The following is a 14,176-nucleotide window of genomic DNA, read 5'->3' on the forward strand; positions in this document are numbered from 1 at the left end:
CTTCCAGGTGAAACCCCCCAGTGAAGCCTGAGAGCCCTCGGATCACAGATGACCACCAGTGTCCCTAGCCAGTGCTCTTATTCTGTAAATCAGGTCCCGACTGGGAAATGGAAGATGCTGGGAGAGCAGAGAGGGGCACTGGCTGAGCCCACCCAGCGTCTGGAGCCTTCCAGCACTCACGGGGCCACTGCCGGCAGGTGGAAGGGGAGGTTCCTCTCCCTGCAATCCCTGGAACGACACTCTGAAGCAGAATACAGAGGCCTCCTGGAGACCAGGACATCTGGCTTCTCAGTGCACCCCAGGCCCCGTCAGGATAATGACACGTGAAAAGCACAGACCAGTTTTGTTGGAAATTCATTCTAATATCAGAATCTATATCTAGGTAGCAACTGTTATTGGCTGCCATTTTATTTCAAAATAATAAATATCAAAGACAGTTCTGAAATACTGCATAGAACTGACAGGGCTGGGAAAGGTCTCAGGTGGTGACTGAGCTGCTCATTCTCCGCCTCCCAAATTTCTGTCAAATGACAAAATTTTTTTTTTCACTGTCAAAATGAAAGTTTAAAAAATTTAGATAAATTTCTGGGAACATGGAAAGCAGATGAGATCATAAGATCAGATAACCCCTCAGCCAAAATAAACACAGAAAAAACTCAGCAGTGGAGGAGGGGGACTCTTTCCATCAGAATTAAGGAGAGAGAACTACTGTGGGGTTAGCAAGGACACAGAACAAAAAACTCAGGGAACACAAGATTATTTTTAAAATTCTAATGAGTATCCTAAGACCTAAAAATATTGCATCCCTAAAATAAGAACAGGCTAATAAGAAAATCAAGTAATCTTTAAAAAAGAAAAATTCTTGGAAACTGGAACTCAATTGTTTAAATGTGAAAATTCGATAGAACAGATAGAAGAAAAATCAAGGAAAAGTCATCAGAGCAAAAGGAAAGAAAAGCTAAAAGATATAAGTGATCAATGTACGAAGTCTAGCAACTAGCCAATATGATTTTCAAAAAGACAAAAATAAAATGGAGAGAGTAACAGCCAAAGTTCCCAGGCCTCACAACATGAATCTTCATGTTGGAAAGGTAATAAACAAGGTGAATCATAAAAGACTCACACCTAGCCTCATTCTCACGACAGTCCAACTCTCAGAGGGCTACCTATAAAGGAACAAGAAACAGATTATCAAATCATCATCAAGCTTCTAATTAATAACACTAGATTGCAGGAGGGAAAAATGTGTTCAAAATTCTGAGGGAAGCTTATTCTGAACTGGGAGTTTTATACCCAACTAAACTATCATTCAAATGTGATGACAAAATAAAGACATTGTCATGTATGTAAGGACTTAAAGGTTTTCTTATCCACAGATTCTGAAAGAATGAATTAAGGAAGTTCTCCAAGAAATCCAAAAAGACACGGGAAACCAAGAAATATAAGAGAAATGTCATGAAACTCAATCTCAGAACAGAAGCTGGGAAGCAGGCCTGGAGGCAACTGTTCAAATTAGGACAAGGATCCAGAGGGGTCTAAGGATGATTACTTTTCATAAGAAAAAGTATGATTTTTAGAAGCTGAATGAATGATCACTGAACTCCCACTACAACATTTAAATGAATAATTAAAACGGTCCACCACCCCACTTTTGTTAATTATACTCTTCAGGGCAGCAGAGACTTAGTAGTTTAAGAGCTTCCCCTCCTCCACCCCTGCACACACTCTGTAGGGAAGCTGACCTGTTCCCCACACAGAGCAGTTGGGGTGAGGCCTGCTGGTGGGACAGTGACCACAGAACTGCTGAAGAAACCCATGAGAGCCCCTAAAACTGAGCAATCTAGTACCACCTGTACAAACATGGAAGAACAGTCAAGATTCACAAGACATTTGAGGAAAGCCAGGCTCAGGAAAAAGCATGAGGGTGAGAAAGCAAAGCAACTGGCCTCTGAGAGAAGGGCTAATCTTGTCAAAAAAGAAGCACTTTGAAGAACTGATCATTAACATCTTCAGAGATTCAAGAGACAATTACACCATAAAACAAGAAGAACAAAAATGTTTTACTTCAACACAAGTAAGAACTTTATAATAGACCTGTTTAAAATTGAAATGCAAAATAAAAACATGACTGAAATGGGCTGGCTGACCACCTGGCGGGAATCTATGTAACAGAATGTCAGATGGGTGTTTGGGCAATAAAACATATAAAAAGCCCTTATAATCGTGCAATTTCATTCTTAGAGGATTAAGCTGACAGCAATGCACAAGAATTACATGAAGGAGGGGATGGAAGAAAGCAGAGAAGAGTTAGGGGCTTGTCACAGTGGATCAGGAGACATAAATGGAGTGACGATAGTGGAAGTGACGAGAGAGGAACGGATGCAAGAGCCGGCCCCGGGGCAGAGGCAGCTGGCTAACGGGAGGAAGTAGGCTCTGTGGGAAGAGCCATTCCATTAACAGAAACAGTGAAATCCAGAGGAAAAGGGCACTGGAAACCCTCAAGCAGCAGTGGAAATAGCCAGCAGCTCAGAGACAGCCTGGACCATGGCAGAATGGCGAGGCACTGACCCACAGAGTCCCACTGGGGTGGGACAGTCCCCAAGGGGCAAGCTGACCAGACAACCCCTCTACTCCCCCTGATGCGGACACATGCCAAACACGGGGGTCACAGTGGTCATGCTGCTGGTGCCATGATCTGGGAGCCAGAAAGCTTGCCACCACCTTGCTTGTCTGAGCAACGGCAAACTCCTCAGCTATCCTGGACTTCAGTTTTTCCTGAGACAAATGAGGATGCCCATACCTAGGATTTCTAAGGTTCTTTCTAGCATGGATATTCTAAGCTTTGGAGACACTTTTGACAAATGTGTCTTATAAAAATAGCATTGAAGGCAGCCACTCGTCTACTGTCCTAAATAGAATAAAATAGGACTCACTAGGTTACAAGCTCCTCTGGACAAGTAGGGGGATCTTCTTCACCTGTGTCCCTAGCACCTAACACAGAGCCTGGCGGAGTGGACAGGAGAGCAAGGCCTGCTCGTTGAGCCCGTCTCCCACCTTCCACCTCCCGCACCCAGGGTGTCCCCACAGGGAGAGAACAGGGCCTCCAGGCACGACGCAGAGTCTCCTTTATGCTCTGCGTCAGCTCCTCTCCCCTCTCCCTAAATGTGACCACTTCCAAACCATCCACCCTGGACTCACCGTTTCTGCACTTCTTTCTCAGTGAGTTCACTGTTTCTGAAGACTTTATCTATTGCCTCAACACTGAAGTCTCCCAAATTGACATCTCCCAGCAAGCCTCCACCCTTTTCCAGCCTCTCGTCTCTGGTGACTGGACAAATCACTAACTGATGCTCACTGGTGCTTGGAATCAGCAGAATTTTCTTTATCTACTTTTTTTTTTTACCACCTCTCAGCATCCAAAATTATTCCTTTCCCTTTTACTGTGTGATTTCAGTTTCACTGCTTATCAACTGTATGGCCTTGGACACGGAACTTAACGTCCATGCGCCTCCTCTTCCTTACCTGTAAAACATGAAGAGTACGCAGCACACAGGGCTGTGGTGTGGATTCAGTGAGCTGAACCTGGGCACCACCAACAGTGCAAACATCCCGTTACTTTGAGCTCTTCCTCCACCTCCTCCTCCTCCACTACCAACATGAAAGGAACGTTCACATTGCTAAAGCATAAGAGAAAGCAGCAGCATTCTGGAAGTGCGCTCCACAAACGAGGGGCACAGTAAGCGCCTGAGTGGTAAGTCAGGATCCAGGAAAGAGGCAGGAGACGACCAATCACCTATTGACAAGCCTGCATACGATCTGAACATGGGAAATGCCTCTTACACCAGAAATGAGAACTAATGGGATGCCCACCGGGGGCACAGACTACGGAAGTATGACAGGAGGTGACACAGGGGCGACTGGGGGACAGGCCCTGGTGGGATGAAAACGGGGGTCCCAGTGGAGTGGACGGTGGGACTGGATCCAAATGTGAATGCAGACTAACAGGCAAAGAAACTGAGCCTTGTCCAAGAGTAACCGCGGTCTGATGAACTGAGAAAGAGAAGCCGTGTATGACATTCCTTCCAAAAATGCAGAACCTGAATCTAATTATGGGGAAACACTAGACAAACCAAAATTGAGAAGTATTCTACAAAATAACTGGCGGTCTCCTTAAAAAAGCAAACATCACAATCATGGAAGACAGACTGGAGTGTTCCAGAATAAAAGAGACAAAAGACACATGAGAACTAAATGCAGTACATGATCCTGGACTGAACAGTGAACTGGAAACGTTAACTTTTTTTTTTTTTTTTTTTTTCTGCTACTAAGGACATTGCTGGGAAAACTGGCGAAGTTTGAATAAAGTTTGTAGTTATATAACAGTATTGTATCGATGTCAATTTCCTGATTTTGATCATTGTACTGTGGTTTGGTAACAGAATGTCTTTGTTAAGAAATACACATTGAAGTACTTAAGGGTCAAGGGGAATTTGCCTGCAACTTACTGTCAAGTGATTTAGGAAAAACTCTTGTCTATACATCCATATATACATACACAGAATAACAAAGCAAATGTGACAAAATGTTAACAATGGGGGATCTAAGTGAAGGGTATATGGGAATTATTCTTGTAAGTTTTCTGCAAATACAAAGTTACCCACCAGAAAACAGAGAAGGCAGGAGACAGGGCAGGCTATGTGGACTAAGAGTTTCAGACCTCCAGGAGAAAGGAACACAGGTGCCACAAGGCAGGTGAACAATCCCAGTGGGGAAGAAGGGGAGCGTTCGTCCCACTCAGGTGTCCACGGGAGGAAGACCAAGATTCCAGAGGTTAGCGACCTTGGAGGAATGAGGAAGCCTCAGCACTCATCTTGCAGGGCCCAGGAGTAAAATGACAATGGAGGAAAAGGAGAGGGATGGAGATGGGCAGAGTGAAGAGGCGGGAGATGAGGACTACTGGGAGGAGGGAGGAGGGGACTGGAGGGAGGGGGAGGGGACTGGAGGGAGGGGGAGGGGACTGGGAGGAGGGAGGGGGAGGGGACTGGGAGGAGGGGGAGGAGGGGACTGGAGGGAGGCGGAGAGGACTAGAAGAAGGTCATGGAGAAAATGCACCAGAAATTGCAGGATGAAGGGAGGGAATGAGTTTCCTCCCCAGGCGAGGTGGCCCCTGCCAGCGCTCCCGTCTCCAGGAGCAGCATCAAGGATGGCCTGATGCCCCAAATCCTGGACGCTGGACCAGAGACTTGTCCACTGACAGCCCCATGGACATGGAGAGTGGTGCTCCATCCTGCTAGTAGCCCAGGCTGTGCCCTCCTTTTCCACCTGCTTCAGGCATTGGAGTAGGGTTCCACAAACCCCAGTAGCCTGTCAGGGACAAACACACCACATATCTGGACACAGGTGTGAGCAAGCAAAGATGCCCAGGAGACACGTTCAAGACAGCCTGAAAGCCCATCAAAGCCTGTCCCTGTGCCCCGGAGGGCGGTCACAGTGGGGGCAATGGAGAGACAGTAAAGGTCCCTCACAGAGCAGGTCCCCCAGGGGAAGGGTCCAGCTTGGCCTCAAAGGGTGGAGGGCCAAGGAGTGGCCACGCTGCCCGGGGCTCAGCCAGCCAGGTGCCCTCACTATCTCTGAGATACCAGAGGCCCACCTGGGACCTCATCCAACGCACCTGCCCCCATTAGCTCCCCTGCCTGAAACACCGGCCAACAGTGCGGGGAGCAGCAGCATCCCCAAGTGGCTTCGCTGGAAACGACATCTTCCCCAGAGCCCTGGGGAACATCAGGCCTGCACATCCCAGAGTGGGGCCCTGTGACATCAGCAGGCCCACAGCCATGCTTTCACAGATGCAGAGCAAAGCTCAGAGAAGGGATGACACTTGCTCTGCATGGTGAGGCCCACACCTGTTGCAGCTGTAAAGCTGCCAACCTCAGGTTCTCGTGTGGTCGAAGCCAGTCTCTCAAGACACGTTCCCGGTCAGCCAGGCAGCGCCAGAGCTAGCTTCAGCTGACGCAGCGGCATCATCCCCTTGGTCCCAATCCTCTGAAGCTGGGCTTTGCTCACCAGCCTGGGTGACATGTGAGAGCCAAGGCCAAGCTTCAGAGTTCTGCAAGTGGGGCTGGAATTCTGGGTGACTGGCCCGGGAGCTCCACACAGCCAGCACTCTGGAACGTGAGGCTAAAATGAATGACATAAGGGATGCCCAACCCTGGGCCCACAGAGGCACTCTTTCCTCCCCTGAAAGTCACCTGCAGGTTCTGCATCCCAGAGCTCAGCACACAGCCAGGCACACGGGTGTGTGCTGAGGTGGAGTTGCAGCGGGACCCCAAGGAGTCCAGGGTCCTGACAGCAGAAGGACCTGGGAGGTTCCCTGACGGGCCTTGGCCCTTGGCCAAGGTATGATGGCATTGCTATAAGTTACTTTAATGGTGATTCAATAGAGCGAATTTCTTATTTATCTTTATTCCAACACAAATAAAATTGTATAGACTGTAAATGGCAGAATTATGTATGCATAAGGGCAAATTATTCGGAAGGGAATTTTTAGACAACGTCTAGAAAAATGGGCTGCAATCTTCTTCAAGAACATGTCTTGGCCTCCTTAGGGAGACATTTCTGGGTCATTGGCTTTTTTTCTCCCCAATTTCCTTAAACCCAACTGGGATGGTTCGCTTAGAACTTAAGCCCATTTCTGTTTTATCTGCTAAATGAGGAGAACCTGGGAAGCATCTTCCTCAGGGGGAAAAAACCCTCCATATTCTCTTAGTTGCCCCAGTTTAGCCTTCTTTTCCTGGGGCTACATAACCGTAATTATTCCTTATTCTCAACCCTTCCGCTTGTCATTTATCTCCTCTTGTGAAAATTCTGGATTCGCCAGTTTTAAGGGTGGCCATGAAATCAAAAGAGTAGGCACGCAGTAAATGTTTGGTGAAGGGGCCGTTAAACACTGCACACGACTGACCAACCTGAGGCTAACAGATCAGAGTGTAAGGGAAGATCTCTTAACTCACCCAGTGTCGGCACTTAAGCTGCGTCTAGGCCTTTTTGTTTTTCTCTTAATCTCACTACAGCGCTGGCTTTTGTTCCCTAAATAGATCATGTCGCATTTTTTTCCTCCTAATATTTCACCCAAGTCTTGTAGGTCTTTTTCCCTTTTTATCAAGGTTGCACTGGACGTTATTTCTGCCCTCCAGGGTGGCCATCCTCTCATGTGACCTTCGGCCTCAGCTGAATCGGTAATGAACTGATTCCTCTCTTTAAGACAAGGAATTAAAACAGGCATCAGGGCCACTGGCCTTGAAAGATCACTTTAAACATCCCTTTAGGTTAATGTCAAATCACTGAAAACTGTCCCAAGTGCAACACGCAAGCCAGTTATTCAACTGAGTGTTAATATTTACGAAAACATTCACAAAATTCACAATAGATTTGTATAAAACAGAGGTGCAAGGGAAGCTTTCAGCAAATTAAACATGACTTTTTAATGGTCAACCTCAGTAGTCATCAAAGAAATGTAAATTAAACCAGACGATAAACCTTCTGGACTACCAACCTGACAACATAGGAGTGCATTTAAGGACCATACTCGGTACCGGGTGAGGGTGGGGACAGGCACTCCACCTGCTGCTGATGGGAACAGAAATCGGGCCACAGTCTGGAGGGGAAGCATGAACAAAAAGCTGTGAAGACAAACCTCCTGATCCTATCACTTGTCTTCCAGAAACGCACTCTAAGGAAACAATTAAGGAAGCTCACGACGATTCAGGGTCAAGGATTGGCACAGCTCATGGGACAATCCTCCTTTCACATGGTGGGGGCAGCCCGTACACACTTGGGATGCCAATTCAGTCTCCAAACTGAGGCTGGAGAACTGTGTTTGCTGCCTGGGAAAGATGTGCGTAAGTGAAACCGCAAGACCTGTACCCTTGATTTCCATTTTTCATAAAAGCATATTTTAATAGTACTTTTTTTTTTTTTTTTTTTTTTTTTTTGCGGTACGCAGGCCTCTCACTGTTGTGGCCTCTCCCGTTGCGGAGCACAGGCTCCGGACGTGCAGGCTCAGCGGCCATGGCTCACGGGCCCAGCTGCTCCGCAGCATGTGGGATCCTCCTGGACCGGGGCACGAACCCGTGTCCCCTGCATCGGCAGGCGGACTCTCAACCACTGCGCCACCAGGGAAGCCCCATAAAAGCATATTTTATCTGTTTTCTATATGGGTAGAAAGTCCAGTAAGAGACACACCAAAATGTTACTGTTCCCAAACTCTGGGTTGATAATGGAGTTATGAATTTTTTTTAACTTGTTGCATATTTCTGATTTTCACACAATGATACTTACTACTAGCGTAAAACAAAAATATGGGACTTTTTTCGTTTCCTTTCTTTTTCTTATGTCCAGGTGAAGTGCTACTGTCAGGAAACATGCCTGAAGTGTGGGCAGTGACCCGGAAGGTCAAATCATTGCATAACAGATACGACCCAACAAGACTGCTGTACTGAAACCATTTCCACACCCCAGCAGACAGCTGCTTTGATGATCTGGTTTCCACAAATTCACTGCAGACGAACAGTAACTGCAGTACCGTGAGGGCGGAGCTCACACAGAGAAGGAGCGGGTCCTGAGGCAGAGACCTCAGAGCTGAGAGCCACTCTGCTACCAATCAGCTGCACAACCTCACACCACCCGTAAACCTCCCTAAGCCAGTCGCCTCCGCCATGAGACAGCGATACTCAGGCTGCTTTTATGGCTGCATCAGGTCGCCGTGAGGGAAAAAAGAACTGTACGTGACAATGACTGAGGAAACATAAGCACTTAGGAATGTCCCTACTCAAGGGCATCATTTCATCCCCCTTTCTGTTAATGGCACCTTGATTCTCCTCTGGGGGGCCCTCCTCCCCTCTTCTTGGTCCCGAAGTGTGGGGCCGTGGGGGCTCGGGACCCAGATTAGACCAGACCAACGAGCCTCCACCTGAGTCTTCCCCAGAAGTGCTGGGGCTGCTAAGTGACAGGAGGATGACAGTAGAGTGATGGAGGGCCTCGCTCAGCTACCACACAGAACGACCGCCTAAGAGTGAACCGACGAGGGGACGCAAAGCACGATGGGCTGAGGCAGCTTCTGATGCCGTTTCAACACCTGGACCCCACCTGCCTGGGCCGGAAACCGATCCCTTACACACCCCTCCCTCACACAGGTCTGTGGGCCTGTTTGAGCTGGGTTTCTAGAACGTGCCAATCCCAAAGAGTTATCTCTTGTCCTGCAGAACACTAAGTAGCTTGCTCACTAGGAAGATGAAAGCTGCATGCAGAGCATGTTACTAAGGAGACTGGAAAGTGAAAGGGGTGCGGCGGCAGCAGGACGGTTTTGGGATGGAGAGGTAACCTGGGGAACCACTCCTAGTCACTAAGTTTTCCATGAACTAACTGCTCAGGCTTCAGGCTGGCTTGATCAGCTGGCAGAGTGGTGATTTACGTTCCACTTCTTCCTCTACTTTGTAGAGACCACCCTTCCCACCCGAAACGTCAGAGAACCATACTATTGTAAAGCTGGAAAAGACTTCAATCTATCCCTCCCATGGTCTCACTTTCAGATGAGGCGACTGAAGGCAAGATTAGAAAAGGGAGCCACACAAGGTCACGGCCCTCATCACTGGCCAGGCAGCTGCTCTGCCGTCGGGCCCCCGAGGATCGCTGCTACAGGAGGAAAAGGCGCCAGGTCCAGTTCTTCCAGGTCCAACGAACCAGAATGAGACGGAGAACAGAGCTCCAGTGACAATCAGAGGCACCGCTTCCTCTCTGACACACACCACCCATGTGCTCTCAGGGCAAGACCTGCTCGGGAGGCCCTGATCCCAGACTCAGCTCTGCCGCACACAAGCCGTGTGACCTTGGGCAAAGGTAACAAGCTTTCTTGGCCTCAGTTTCACCACTTGTGAAGCAAAGACAGTAACTGCTGCCTTGCTGACCCCACAGAGCGGCTGTGAAGTTCAGTGAGCTAAGCAAAGAGAAAACGCTATGAAAAAATGGAGGTAAGTCCTACACCAAGCCTAAGACGTTACTGCTGGTCTCTAGTAAAACTGCTGAGCTGAGAGGCAACACAACAGAAAGAGCCAAGGCTCTGGAGTCTGACAACTCGGGTGTCAATTCTGGTCCTTACGCTCATGGAGCTGTTACCCGAACTCCGTAAGCCTCAGTTTGTCCACTGGTCCAATGGGAGTAACAATACAGACTTGACTGTTTCTCTGAAGATTAAAGGAGGGAACGCTCTACAACACCTGACTTGGCGCCTGGCACAACTCGGCATTCAATTCCCGGGTCGGATGTCCTCGTTATTAAAGCACCCGCCCTGAGGCTGGACCGTCTGCAGCACGGCCCCCAGCCCTCACAGCCACTGCTGCACAGAGCGACCCCCGTCCCCAGGGGCCTGCTAGGTTGGCACTGAACTCTGGGCGGACGCCCCACCCCGGCTGGCCCTCAGCAGGCCTCTCTCTTTGTCCCCCCGACCTAAGAAGCGAACGCCACGAGTGATGCCCTCCGTCCCCCCAGAGACCCTGGCGGGAAGCCTGTGACTTCCCGGGTTGGGAGCAGAGGGCGGGGGGCGCGGCACACGCGGTCCCTTCCTGCACAAGTCAGCCCACAGCCCGACACTTGGCCTCTGTCGCGTCCTCAGAGCACAGCGTCGGGCACTGTGAGAAGACGGAGGCAGGAACGAGCAGACGACCTCAGGGCCGTCGCCAGCGCAGGGACGTCCCCACTGGCGGATGAATTAGGAAGAGGTGTGCCTTCCCTCCAGCCCAGGGCCTGGTGAGAGGTACACAGACTGGACGTCAGCCCCTGGGCCAGGGCACCACCAGCCCAGCCACCTGCAGTGGCCCCATCACCTGGGGGAGCTGGAAGAGCCTCTCAGAGGCCGCATCTCTCCAGATAAGTGCTGAAGCAGGACACAGCCCAGCAGGCAGTTGGGGTGGAGAGGAACACGCTGAGCAGGTGGGACAGGGTACACGGGCACTGCGGGCTTGGGGGATGGGCCTGAGCCACTGTCAGCAAGAAGACACCGATTCTCAATGCAGCCCCATGGCGCACCAGCACCAGCGGTGACCTTGGGCAAAGCACTTAGCGTCCCTGTGCATCAGTCCCACGTCTGCCACGCAGGGCGGACAACAGGCTAATGAGACGATGCAGTTGCAGGAGGGGAGGAGATGGGGCCGGGGGTAAGGCTGGGCCAGACTGTCAAGGGCGTTTTCTGCAGCGCTAAGACGTTTGGCCTTTATTCCCTGGACCCCTGTCTGCACACATCTCCTCGGGGTGTTGGAGAAGACTGAGCTGAGGAAAGGGCAGGACGGTGGGCAAACAGCAGCAGGAAAGGAGCAAGGACGGCGCCCTCCCCCCAGGGCATGCACGTCCCCAACCATCAGGCGTGAACAGCAGACACAGGAAACACACCTGCATGGAGCTGGCATGAGGACCTGGCCACACTCAGTGAGCCCCAGAGAAGCCACTGGGAGAAGAGAAACGACGTGAGAGAAAAAGAAGAGGGGATGCACGGGGGTGGGGCAGTGGGCAGACGAAACAGAGCCCACCCAGGCCCAGGGGCATCCCACTGTGATCCGAGGACAGGTGGCGCACAGCTGCTCCCTCCAGACCGAGGCTCTCGAACGATGGCTACTCTCACACTAAAATCCAAGAGTCCGGACCAAAGGGAAGATGCCAGTACACAGCACTGTCTAGCCCGAGGGGAAAGCGCACTTCTTTGCAACGAGGAGAGGACGGATTTATCAAGGAACGCTGCTGTAGCTACAGGCCTGCTACACGGGGAGATGAGCTCGATCCTCACCCTACACCACGGCGCAAACAGATGACAGCCGGCAGAAACAGTTACAAGTAAAATTTAAGCTGAAAAAGAATACAAGAAATAAAGGAGCATCTATCTCATGGAGGAAAAGGCTTTCCTAAACATAAAGAAAAACACATAAAAACATTCCAAAAGAAAGATTGTCAAAGCTTATAAAAACCTTCACTTATGTATGTCAAATATTACTATAATAAAAATAAAAGTAATTACTAAACTGGAAAAAAATTTTCTATTTTTGTCAAAGAAAAGGTTAGTATCCTTTTTATAAGATTTGTACAGTGATAAAAAATTAAAGCCTCAATAGAAAAAAAAGGAAAAGTAATAATAATAGCTAATATTTTCAGAGTACTTAACGATGTGGTAAGCACTTTAAACGTACTATTGCATTTAAACCTCACGACAATGTGATACTATTTCCTGCAAGACAAAACTGAGGCTTAGGTTGTTACCTGCCAAAAATCACATAGCTATTGAATGGCAGTGCTGGAACTTTGGAATCTGCCCGACTCCAAAGCCTGCTCTTAATTGCACTTGCTTCAAATCAAAAAAACCGATAAATGGTCACAATGAATATAATATACTCAGTGTGTATGGGTTTCACTTACACATGCTTCAGTTAAAATTTACTAGTAATCAAAGGCCATTATAATTTTGCCTATCACATTGACAAAAATCTCCAAGTGACAAAATTCAGTGATGGGAAGGGGTCAAAATCTGGCATTCATTTCCGTCTCTGACGGGTACGCAAACTGGAGCAACCTTTCTAGAGGTCACCTGGGAAATACTGAACAAGAGCCTGTGCAAAGATTCTCATCCTCTGTGTCAGATACACCCCACTCCCAGGCGCACTCCCCACCCTTCTCCACCTCGTCCTCTGCCCGGCGACCGACCCAGTGAATCACATGAACCGGGCCACATCCCTGCTTCCTGACCGGACTCCTCCACAGAGGCAGGGGAAGGAGAGCAACGGGGACCCTGGCAGGAGACAGGAGGAGCCACAGGCCGGGCATCTATCTTCCGCTTTCTTCCCCGTCGCCTCACTGCTCGTGTCAGGACCACTGCTCCCCACCCCTCTGTCCTCGCAGGCTCCTGTCATGTGTCCCTTTCTTTGTCCCTTGGGTGTGGGGCGCTGAGCGCTCCTCTGCTGGCAGCCCTGAACTCCTCTGGGTTTGCCATCCCCTGGGAAGTCCACTGGTCTATAAATAAACTTCCTTGGTCTCTTCTGGCCCCAGGCGCTTTGGGATCCGCGGGCCCCGGTGCAAACACGGCCAAGCCCAAGAACCACACCACGCACAACCAGTCCCGAAAATGCCACAGAAACGGCATCAAGAAACCCCGATCACAACGATACAAATTTAAGGGGGTGGACCCCAAGCTCCTGAGGAACACACACTTTGCCAAGAAGCACAACAAGAAGATGCAGGCCAACAATGCCAAGGCCGTGAGGGCACTGCTGAGGCTATCAAGGCTTTCGTAAAGCCCAAGGAGGTCAAGCCCAAGATCCCAAAGGGCCGCACCCGCAAGTTCAGTCAACTTGCCTACACTGCTCACCCCAAGCTCGGGAAACATGCTCGTGCCCACATCGCCAAGGGTCTCAGGCTCTGCTGGCCAAAGTCCCAGGCCAAGGCTGCAGCGGCAGGTGCAGCTGCGGCTCCAGTTCTGGCTCCCAAGGGTGCCCAGGCCCCCACAAAGGCTACAGAGTGGAGGCCTTTATCTGCCAATGTGAGGACAGAAGGGCTGGTGTGACCTGTGGGCTGCTGTCTGCACGGGGCTGGTGTCCTCCTGTGCTATTTGTACAAATAAACCTGAGGAGGCTCTGTCAAAAAACAAACAAAAAAACAAACCACAACCTGCTTGGATTACCTTAGTTTGACTGTGTCTTCTGTTTCTGGGTGGGATGCTCACTGATACATCTTTAGACCTAGCAATTTTACTGTAGAAATTTATCCTAAGGAACAATCAGAAAAGTGCAAAAATATATAGGGATATTTGTAGCGTCATTAAAACTGGAAACAAACTAAATATTCAATAACAAGGAACCATTTCATACTGAGGGTCATGATCTACATGAAGGAACACTAAGCATTCACTGAAAACCAAGTTATAAAAGATAGTTAATGATGTGAAAATAAATTTAAAAAATATTTTAAGTGGAAAAAATGATTCCAATCTGCATATAAGAGAGACTGGAGGGATGTACCCCAAACTACTAGCACTAATTATCTTTCAGTTGTGACGTCATGGGTGGATTTTCTTCCTTGTGTTGTTTTTGTATTTGTCATATTTTCTACAGTTTTCATGTATTATTTTCGTAATTACAGAACATAA

The 14,176-nt window shown here is 49.2% G+C and overlaps 1 protein-coding gene across 3 annotated transcripts in view; it reads right to left on the bottom strand.

Moving 5' to 3' along the window:
• The window catches only part of PODXL2 (podocalyxin like 2), a 33,718-nt gene that overhangs the window by 12,203 nt on the left and 7,339 nt on the right, over positions 1-14,176 (bottom strand). The gene's annotated exons all lie outside the window — the stretch shown is intronic.

This window comes from Mesoplodon densirostris, chromosome 10 (assembly GCF_025265405.1).
Source record: "Mesoplodon densirostris isolate mMesDen1 chromosome 10, mMesDen1 primary haplotype, whole genome shotgun sequence".
NCBI classification, from domain to species: Eukaryota; Metazoa; Chordata; class Mammalia; order Artiodactyla; family Ziphiidae; genus Mesoplodon; species Mesoplodon densirostris.